Source organism: Haliotis rubra, unplaced genomic scaffold (genome assembly GCF_003918875.1).
Source record: "Haliotis rubra isolate DU_JTF1 unplaced genomic scaffold, ASM391887v1 Scf3, whole genome shotgun sequence".
Taxonomy (NCBI): Eukaryota; Metazoa; Mollusca; class Gastropoda; order Lepetellida; family Haliotidae; genus Haliotis; species Haliotis rubra.
The window spans coordinates 7001553-7012933 of NW_025766968.1; the positions used below are offsets into that span (position 1 = coordinate 7001553).

General features: G+C 39.8%; 2 long non-coding RNA genes across 2 annotated transcripts; both read right to left on the bottom strand.

Moving 5' to 3' along the window:
- Positions 1 to 182: 182 nt before the first annotated feature.
- On the bottom strand, positions 183 to 2917 carry LOC124282532. The gene is made up of 3 exons (XR_006900173.1): positions 2825 to 2917; positions 1884 to 1989; positions 183 to 254 (listed from the first exon to the last, which is right to left on the bottom strand). It is a non-coding gene; the product is annotated as an uncharacterized LOC124282532 (long non-coding RNA).
- A 619-nt stretch (positions 2918 to 3536) lies between these two features.
- On the bottom strand, positions 3537 to 5865 carry LOC124282498. The gene is made up of 3 exons (XR_006900172.1): positions 5787 to 5865; positions 4235 to 4298; positions 3537 to 3851 (listed from the first exon to the last, which is right to left on the bottom strand). It is a non-coding gene; the product is annotated as an uncharacterized LOC124282498 (long non-coding RNA).
- Between the last annotated feature and the right edge of the window lie 5516 nt (positions 5866 to 11381).

The following is an 11381-nucleotide window of genomic DNA, read 5'->3' on the forward strand; positions in this document are numbered from 1 at the left end:
ACCCAAATCTGCTTGACTAACAGTAAACGGAATCAGGCACAGAAGGCATGCATTTTCCTCACCACTGTATATTACGCACAAATACTTATTATTACATTATTAAGAGGCAATAATGTTCATAATAATAATAAGCTTGGAAAGGTAGGTGGTTTAATATGATCAGACATTACAATGGTATAGCCCACCTTAAATCCAGGGATAGTTCTGAGACTTGTAGTATGTGCCGACCTGTTTTAAAGTGATGTGCTGATTCTCTGAAAGAAGGACATATCAACTTGAATGTCTATAAGACAGTAGTGAAATATCTGTGCATGGTGAGGTAACAATGTTTTGCATCCACAGTGTTTCCGTTCTCCGGTATATACTGGAATTTCGGTGAGGTGAGGTGAGGTGAGGTGAGGTGAAATTGGGTTTTACGTCGTGCTTGAGAATATTTCGCTCATATGACGATGTGCATGGGTGTGTATGTGTATGTGCGGCTGCTTGTACTAGCCCAGATTTGCTGGTTTTATAGTGCTAGCCCACTGAGATACCATGCCGCAGTGAAGCATGAATACCCCACTCAGACACATTATACTGACTCTGAGCCGACCAGTCCTTGTTGTACCCATTAGTGCCGAGCGCCAGGCAGGGACCAACAAGTACCACATTTTAACATCTTTTGGTATGACGTGGTCGGGGATCGAACCCGCGACCTTCTGCTCTCCGGCGGACGCTCTAACCGGATTTGCGGTAAAAATTGTCCAGGACCAATAAATTTGGAAGCTATTAGTCACCATGACAGGAAAAATACCCAAACCATTATTTTTTCTGCAATTTTTTTTACCAAAATTAACATAAAATCGCTAAAATAATTCTCTACTAATAGAATCGGCCACATACGATTTGAGAGTGAGATGAGGTTTCCCTCTAAATTGATTATGCTACGAGCAATGTAATTGGTCAGTTTGAAAGTCATTCGGAAATGATCGATGTGTTTTTTACCTGGAAACGTCACTCTAATTACTGTTGTCCAGGAAATCATGGAAAATAATGATGTTACCCGATTGTTTAAATACCATGTGTCTGTCGAAATGGAAAGCGGAAAGCAGACGATGCTCTCCATTTTTGGGGGAGGTAAATGTAAGGTTTTGGCTATCGAGGATGATGAAACAAACAACACTAAGGTGCAAAATAATGATTGAAGTTCAAGTTGCAATCAGTCTGCAAAATTATAACCTAGTAAATTAGGGAAATTTAATTCAGACTGTTATCATGTACTGTAAAATATGTGAGCTTGCTGGCAAATTAAATGGCTTTACCAAGAGTTGTTAAAAAAAATCAGCTCTGAAAGAACAGTGCAACGCATCATCTTTAATTTAATTTCATTGTCTTTTTCATGATATTTTGTGACTGGCAGATTTCGTGCAGGACCGGTGAATGAGGTCATCGGCTGTTGAAAAACCCCGCGGGAACACTGATCCAGTAAAACTCTGTATTATAAACGATGAAGTATGGGATCCAGTATATTGTTAGGAAATAAGGCGCTCCTGAGCCACCAGTGCCCCCTCATGATATTAAATGAGGGAAAGGGATAGATGAGTACCAGCTTGTATACAGATTCCTTGTGTTGTTCACATTGACAGGAGGAGTCTGATAAACTGAAGACTGGGCCACCAGTAGCCCCTTATACCATTAAGGGTACAGTGCATTAGTTTAGTGGTTAAAGTGTTCTCTCCTCAAGATGAAGGCCCGGATTTGATTCCCCACATGGGTACATTGTATGAAGCCCATTTCTGATGTCCCCGCTGTGATACTGCTGGAATATTGCTTAAAGCGGCGAGAATCTAAACTCACTCACTCATTATATCATTAAATGAGGGAATGGGATAAATGAGTCTCACCTTGTATACAGATTCCTTGCATTGTTGATGTTGACACGAGGGAGCTGATAAACGGCTGTGAAGAAGTATGTCTGTCCTACACTCTCAGGCAACACTGGTACAGCATCTGTGGGAGAGACTTGTTGTGTGTAACAAAACAATGTATATTAGCTAATATCTAAAACATTCAGACTCCACATTCCATTTCAATCAATGTGCTAAATGTCCCAGTACCTATTTCTAATCTCTGTCTACGTATGTAATCAGTGGCTAAATTGTGTCAAAATGAGCTCAGTTCTATCTGTGCTTCATGAAATTAGTAGATTGGGACATTATATTTCCTTTAAAAAATCAATGTGCTGGGCATTCCAATGTTTATTTCTAATCTTTGCCTACAGATGTTATTAGTTGCAAAATTGTGTCAAATTGACACCAATTCTTTCTGTGCAAGGTCAGATCAGTAGGTAGGTTACAAAATATATGACATTTTAGACTATACATACATCTTTAAGTTATCTGCATATGATACTATGACGAGATTATGTAATTTACATAGCCTTTGGTGGAAAACAAATAGTTCCTCTGAAGTCTTGGACCAAATGATTAATGGCTGTGTTTATGAATGTGTTTAATGGCATAAAAGAAGTACAATAGCAAGATGGTGATAAAACTATGGTGCAACTAAAGAAAAAAAGTCCAGGGTCAGGGACTCCCTATTAGGGTCTGCTGAAACCAATCATTGTTAACTTCCAAGCTAAATAATGGACAGTTAACCCAATCATTATATTACTACAAGCTGTGGTGGAGACATGTCATCCAATCCTTACCTTGTTCCAAGAGGCTGAAGTGGAGACATGTTACCCAATCCTTACCTTGTTCCAAGAGGCTGAAGTGGTAACATGTTACCCAGTCCTTACCTTGTTCCAAGAGGCTGAAGTGGTGACATGTTACCCAATTCTCACCTTGTTTCGAGAGGCCGAAGTGGAGACATGTTCTGTTCCTCTTCCCCTCTACCTGTAGATCAACTCGAAGGTGTTTGGCTGTAAAGTGGTAGGAGATGGTGTACACAGCAGCAGATTTACCTCTGTTACCCTGTACATAGGGAATAAATCAGTGTTTAATGTTTGATGCAACCTTGAACAGCATTTCAATTACCTTACTGTCAGCTTGATGTTGGGGGAAAGCCTGGAGTGTAACAGATCTCTGATGCTCAGTTTGGTATAATTGATGAGAACAATTATGCTGCTGATAAACCAAGGAACAATCATGGTGAACTGGGATTCAAACCAACAACCATAGGTTTCTGACTAGCTAAAGGGACACAACTCTGCACAGCAAATTGCAGCACTTAAGAAAACTAGGTCTACAAGTTTAAAAAGGTACTGTGAGTGCTGAGAAAACTCCTTTTCACTTTTGGACAATTATGCTGCTGGCAAAACAAGGAATAATCATGGTGAACTGGGATTCAAACACACACTCATAGCTTTCTGACTAGCTAAAGGTAGAAAACTGCACAGCAAATGGCATCACTTAAGAAAACTAGGCCTACAAGTACATGGTGTATATTCTCATTATTCAGTTAGTGCTGAGAAAACTCATTTTCACTTTGGGACAATGCTTTTGAATACAGGTTTGAATTCAGAACATGTATTCTACGATTAAATACCTTCTTAATCTTCTTTTTTAGTGTTTTTTCATTAAGATGTTTCCAGGTCAAAGCATCATGTGAATAACCTATTTTGAACGCTTGCAATGCATCTGAATCTGTGTTCAGTCCATCTGCTGCCAGTCGGACTCCTGTGAAGAGAACAGGTTCCATGACAGATACTTGTATCCATTGGTCACAGTTCCCAGTAGGTGTGATGCATTGGAGTGCAGTGGTGTTTGATATGCTGGTGGTGTGGATGCAAGAAGGGTCACGGGACATGGTGAAGGAAGCTGTCAAGGACATCTGGATGGTGCTGCCTCTTCCAAACAGGAACAAAAACACTGAAAAGATATATAAATACTTATTCCATTTCTTTGGGCTTAGCAAATATATTTACTAGAAATCTCATACCTTGTCTGCATCACTAAGAAATACCCTGCCAAACATTTATGCTGGTTGTGAAAGGAATCTGTACAGTTAATTTACAGAAATGCCTTGGAAACTTTAAAAAGAAAAGAAAATTCCATGATAATGTACAAAGCTTTATTACTTTAATTTCCTTGCAAGTCAAATTGTTCCATCCAAATTTTGAAATTCTTCTAAGCTTGAGAACACCTTTAACCATGAGTGAATGTTCTTTTATGCAGCCAGTAATATTCAAATACTGCTCATACAGAAAAACTTGAAGCAACATGTTATCTGCTGCTATAATACAGGACCTTACCTGAGAGAATAACCAGTGGAAATTGAACCCAAATCATAGTAGTGGATCATGCATTTATCATCATCTAAAAAGAAAGAAAATATTCTGGCTCTCTAAAAAAGATCAATAATTGGAAACATCATCAATTGGAATTATTAATAATGATTATCGATATGAAAAGTGTGTATTCGTTAATATCGTAAATGAACTATTGTGATGAAATAATTTATAATTTTCTCAGAATATACACAAAGTTAGGTCTTTATTCAAGGGCTGCTCCAAAAGTATGTTCGGGATGTGTTTTGTTGGTAATCCAAGCCTAACTATGTCACCACTCAACACTCATGTCAAAAGTGTTGATTTCCTATAGATTTTTTGGACATTTTTTGCATAAAGTTACTTCTCGATATTTATCGATCATCGATTAATATTCATTTAACGGTGATCGATCTGTTGGATCTATATCGATACCCTGCTCAAGAAAACATAACAGGTAACATCATCAATACAAAATATTACAAGCTGGCAATAGTATATGACAGTCATGAGTTTATACTACTCACTTTCATAAGTGCTCACAGTCCAAATTTTCACTGACCTTATTCCAGTTAGACATGTAAACTAACATACATTTTCATTTTCACATCATACATCTAATATTCATAATTGTTTTACATACTCTTTATAAGAAAGGTATTTTACCGAAATCAATATCAAGTATAAATATATTTCAAAGCTTGAGAAAATGGCAGACTGCACAGACCATTCACCCACACTGCCATGACTTGCTTTAATATCTTGTGCTATTGTACCTGGGGAACTTCATTACACAATCAGTTAGCAATGAAAGTCATTATCTTATTAAGGCACTACTGTATATTTTGTCTTAACTGGGTATTCTTTCAAAGAGAAATACCATAATATAAATATACAAGTAATTCCAGGAATTGTATTTATAGTTTTGACAATTGCTATTGAATGAAAACCCAGTAAATTTAATCCTTTGTTATTTCCCTAACACCAGAAATTAATTGTGTAAAGAAGCAGGTGTAGAATTAGCACCTTTCACGCCCTTTGAGACTTTCATGCAGTATCAGTGAAGGTTGAATTCAAGAAAAAAATCTTTTTGGGAGCCTGACATCATACTTTTTAGATGTATTTGTCTATGCCAGAAAATTGTTTGTAACACAGCTTTACATGTACACATCGACCTGTTTATTTTATTCATTCAAAACAATAATCTCGTCTGCTTTTCTCAATGACATATTCTCAGTTTTGAGCAGTGTCGAGTCTTTAAATCCTTCGAAAGTAAGAGTATATTTGGTTGCAATTTCCATATTACTGCACAAGTTAACCTTGGCAGAAAGCAGATCTATCAGAAGCTGATTTGTGCAGGTTGTATATAACGTATTAAAAAAACTATAATCTGGGCTCACAATATGCTTGTCTTTTATATAGAAGAAACGTCTGGGCTTTACAATAAGCATTGAAGTTTTAACCTTGTATGCTGACTGTTACTTTATAAATATTTTCTTAAAGACTTAACCTCGAAACTAACTAAAGTTTCATTTACCTTACTTAAGATAATTCATGTCCAGTGTTTCTGCAAGTAAATCTTTCCAAGTTACATTTACCGCCATATTTGACGCCATGTTAGACTTACGACGGACCAATAAGAATAGCTCGGCTATTTACGTGCATTTTTGACGTTGGCACTTCCGATTGTATATCAGAAGCGACTAAACATTTTCTACATCCATAAATCTCTGCTAAAAGCAGAGTCGATTGTACAGTTGTGACCATGTCTTGAGTATATATTTGTTTTAGCAGTATTACCGCTGTGCGATTTGTTTGTAAACAATCGAATCTCGACCAGACAATCCACTGATTGTCGCTATGCAGAATAGAAGACGTGCTGTAGATTATCCCTGTTATAACACACAGTGTCCTAAAGAGTTGTTTCTTACCTGTGATATTTCCCCACTACTTGCCAGGCAGTGGCGGATCCAGAGGGGGTGGGAGTGGTGGTGGTGGGGTGGGGTGGGATGGGATGGGATGGGATGGGATGGTGGTGGTGGTGGTGGTGGTTCAGGGTGTTCGGAGACACCACATTCCGTCGTGAAATAAAAAAATTAGATTTCCTCCCGCTGTTGAAATTTATGCCCTGGGTGATTAAAAGTACTGTTCTCTTGCACAAACCAGGTCAGATTGATCTTTTGCCACCTACATTTATTGAAAAAGTGTTGAAAATAACCATTCGGCTTACATCAAACATCTATTTAAAACTATTAGCAAGTGAACTAGATTTTAACATTTCATAAAATAACTTACACTGTTAGTGGGAAAATATTTTCTTAACTATTTTTTTTGCCCTTCCGCTCTTGGTGGTTGGAGATGCGAAAAACATAAGAAAGTTACCCGTGAAGATCCAGTTTAGAATTGATCTTCAGTACCCCATGCTTCTCATAAGAGGCAACTAACGGGGTCGGGTGGTCAGACTCACTGACTTGGCTGATACATGTCATTGTATCCCAGTTGTGTAGATCGATGCTGATGATGTTGATAGGTGGATTTGTCTGGTTTATACTCGATTATTTACAGACCGCCACCATACAGCTTTAATACAGCTGAGAGCGGCGAAAACCAACAAACAAATAAAACATGAAAAGTATGGATGGCCTTGCGAAGCTGCACTAATCGAAAGAAGCGTCTTGAAAATCGTTATTTTTGGCCTATCAACAACCATACATCACGTAAGGCATCGTGACGTGTAGTGAGGCGATATTTGCTTAAATGAGAAATGCCGGCACTCCAAATAGTTTGCCCAGTGTTGGGGAATAAAACCCGCACATCTTGCCATATACTGATCTACTCACTTAAAACAAAACTAGGCTAGTCGACAAAGCGTCTGCCAGGAGTACAAATTGTTGGCGGGTTGTTCCTAGACTGAGTCATACCATACAAATATGGTGTTTGTTGTTATCCTGCTTGGTGCTTGGCATAATGGGGATACAACAAGGACTGGTCAGCTCGGAGACCGTATTCAGTGTCTGAGAGAGTTAGCCATTTAATACTTCGGCCGGTGCCACCTTGCCATCGAGAACGAAGCGTCTGTATAATCCTATCTTCAACAGGACATAAGAACACGTCGGTATACAAATTTGGAGTTATCTCCCTTAGACTGGGCGCCGGTCCAAGCTTTTCCATCATCGTGGCTTCGACCATACAATGCAATACACAATGCTTAGGCAATAAAACAAACTGTAATGCAGAGCAGTTAAGTTTTAAATGCATCCCTCATTTATGTACAATAATAAACTACACTGAAATGTTCAGGACTTGCAGGTAAAATTAATATCTCTAATTTCAGCTGACAATTTGGTAAATGATAACTTCGCACGTTACAGAAGACGCGCTCTTTCCCTTTTAACCTGTTCCTATTTCCGATGTTAATTATTGTATGTTGAAAATGAAAATGACCTCTGTTATTTTGAACCACGAATTCTCATAAATCTCGGTCTATTTTGATAAACTGTCGGAGGATGTAGCGGAGATGGGGAGCATCCATTATCAGTCAAAGCGTGCGTGTGTCACTTTTTTCTCACAATAATAAACACGCGAGTCTGGATAATTAAAAGGTCAGGAGAAAAGGTCAGTCAACACATGTGTTCACAAATGGCTTGAGAGTGACGGTCGCACACATTCCACACTTATGACAAATACGGTATTAGTCATAGTCCCAGCCGTATGTACAGGTGGGTGGATGGGGGATGGTAGTCTGTACAGGGAGATAGAGAGAGGCTATTGAGATAAATATCCAATTCAATTCAAAGTTTATTCAGTATAAAGGCCACTGGCCCAAGTACAAAACTCAACAAAATAATAATGATAGTGACAGAATGGTTAGATACATATTTCAAACACTTAACCGTAAAGCTTCTTTTACAAATTTTGCTAAGTTAATTAGGATATTTACTTTATGAATAATACGTTAAATTTATAAATAGAGGGATGTTTCCATAAATATTCAGGAATATACTTATGTCTTAAAATGTAATAAACTTGACAAATTGATAGAAAATGGTATTCATCTTCTTTACATCCATTCATACATAAATTACAAAATCTTTCATTGCGAGCAACACCGCAACTTCTACCAACGTATATCATTGAGAGAACTACCGCATATATTAAACCTTTAAATCCACTTGTCCCCTTAATAATGTGCATCGTAAGAGGGGACTAACGGGATCGGGTGGTCAGGCTCGCTGACTTGGTTGACACATGTCATCGTATCCCAATTGCGTAGATCGATGTTCATGCTGTTGATCACTGGATTGTCTGGTCCAGACTTGATTATTTACAAACCGCCGCCATATAGCTGGAATATTGCTGAATGTGGCGTATAACTAAACTCGCCCACTCACTAATAATGTGCAACTGTATCACCTAAATATATCAGAAGTTATAGTATCAGTAGTTGCATTAAGACGACGTATAGCGGTCACAATTGGCATAATTATTTAGTGAGTGAATATGGTTTAACGCCACTTTGAAAAGGTTGAAGATTGATGCCTGTGGATGCATGTCTAAGATGCTGCTACTCTGGTGGAACGTAAGCACAAGCACACAAATGGGAGGGGTGTGTGTGTGTGTGTGTGTGTGTGTGTGTGTGTGTGTGTGTGTGTGCGTGCGTGCGTGCGTGCGTGCGTGCGAGTGCGTGCGCACACGCGTAGCCCCGCATCTGATTCAGGATCCTGATTCTCAGGATCTGTTACTCGAACACTCGATTGTAGTTTTCGCAGTCACTAATGACTTCCAAACTCCACCTGTCCCACTATGTCCTATAGTAGTGGCAGTCATAGTGATAACAGTAGCAGTAGAGCGGGAGCAGTTGTTGTACAAGGAGTAACAGCTTCAGCATTTGGTGTAGTAACAGCAGCAGAAGTAGTAGTAGTAGCAGTAGTAGGCGTAGGAGTAGCAGTAGTAGGCGTAGGAGTAGCAGTAGTAGGCGTAGGAGTAGCAGTAGTAGTGGTACCGACCGAGTATGGCTTTACGCCGCTTTTAGCAATATTCCAGCAATATCACGGCGGGGGACACCAGAAATTGGCATCACACATTGTACCCATGTGGGGAATCGAACCCAGGGCCTAGATTTTCGAAGCTCTCTTAGCGCTAAGATAGTCGTAAGTTCCATACCTTAACATTAACTTAAGACTAGCTTAGCACTAAGAGAGCTTCGAAAATCGAGGCCCTGGTCTATTAGTAGTAGTAACAGCAGCAGTAGTGGTAGTAGCATTGGTAGTAGTAACAGCAGCAGTAGTGGTAGTAGCATTGGTAGTAGTAACAGCAGCAGTAGTGGTAGTAGCATTAGTAGTAGTAACAGCAGCAGTAGTGGTAGTAGCATTAGTAGTAGTAACAGCAGCAGTAGTGGTAGTAGCATTGGTAGTAGTAACAGCAGCAGTAGTGGTAGTAGCATTGGTAGTAGTAACAGCAGCAGTAGTGGTAGTAGCATTGGTAGTAGTAACAGCAGCAGTAGTGGTAACAGCAGTAGTAGTAACAGCAGCAGTAGTGGTAGTAGCATTGGTAGTAGTAACAGCAACAGTAGTGGTAGTAGCATTGGCAGTAGTAACAGCAGCAGTAGTAGTAGTAGCAGTAACAGCAGCAGTAGTGGTAGTAGCATTGGTAGTAGTAACAGCAGCAGTAGTGGTAGTAGTAACAGCAGCAGTAGTGGTAGTAGCATTGGTAGTAGTAACGGTAGACTAACGCTTAGTCTCTGAATATATATAATTTTGATTGTAACAAATAAACCTATTTAAATTAAAAAGGAGCCCCAGGGAGACCAGAGATTCAGAATCTGGGGAAATATAGACTTGCTCTATTTAAGGTTGTAGCATTGCAGGGAGGGTTAGGCTGTATGGAAAATGATGTGGTTCATGGACTGTGAGACAGACTGTAGTAACAGCAGCAGTAGCTGTTGTTGTAGTAGGAGCATTAGTAGCAGTAACAGCAGCAGTAGCTGTTGTTGTAGTAGTACCAGCAGCAGTAGCAGTTGTGGTAGCATTAGTAGTGACAGCAAGCTGTTGTTGTAAGTAGTAGTAGTGGTAGACGTAGTAGCAGCAGCCTTTGTAGAAGTAGTAGTATTAGTATTAGCAGCAGCAATAGTAACAGTAGCAGCACTAGTAATAGCATAAATGGGAGCAGTACCAACAGCATCAGTAGTAGTAGTGGCAGCAGCCTTAGTAATGTTCAGCATCATTAGTGGTATATAGCAGAAACAGGAGTGGTTCCAACAGCCAGTAGCAGTAGCAGCAGCGGTAGCAGTGGTAGTAGTAGTAGTAGTAGTAGTAGTAGTAGTAGTAGTAGTAGTAGCAGCAGTAGTAGTAGTAGTAGTAGTAGTAGTAGTAGTAGTAGTAGTAGTAGTAGTAGTAGTAGTAGTAGTAGTAGTAGTAGCAACAGCAGCATAAGTAGTAGCAGCATCAGCACCAGATGCCATTACATATAGTTGCGAGCAGTGCTAGTGTAATTTGCTTGTTTTCTGTAGCAGAATGTGAATAATCTGTACTTGAATTCGTAAATTTTGGACTTGGATAAACATTTAATTGAATACGACAGCAGCTCTATAAACTAACCATGGGGTTCTGTTTGTCTTCACCCTCCTAGTCCAGCCATGGTTTGGACAGTGATTGTATTTCTATTGTTTCTGTGGCATGCAACCAGATATCAAGTCTTAAATACTACAACACTGTACTAACTGAGGTAAGGTAGAGTAAAGTGTCTTCAACCAAAGTGGAAGTATATCAGACATATCGCGCAGGGGGACGCAAAGGGTGAGCTATACCGACAGAACCCATGCAGTCAGTTAGGTTTCTGATGTGTGTGAGTGAGTGAATATGGTTTCACGCCGCTTTTAGCAATATTCCAGCAACATCACGACGGGGGACACCAGAAATGGGCTTCACATTGCACCCATGTCAGGAATTGAACCCGGGTCCTCGGCGTGACGAGCGACCGATTTAACCACTAGGTTACCCTACCGACCCTCATGTATGTAAATACCGTCCTGTACCGTTTATGGTTTTGAGGAGTGGGGGGCGGTGGGGTAGCCCAGTGGTTAAAGCGTTGGCTCGTCACGCCGAAGACCCGGGTTCGATTCCCCACATGGGTA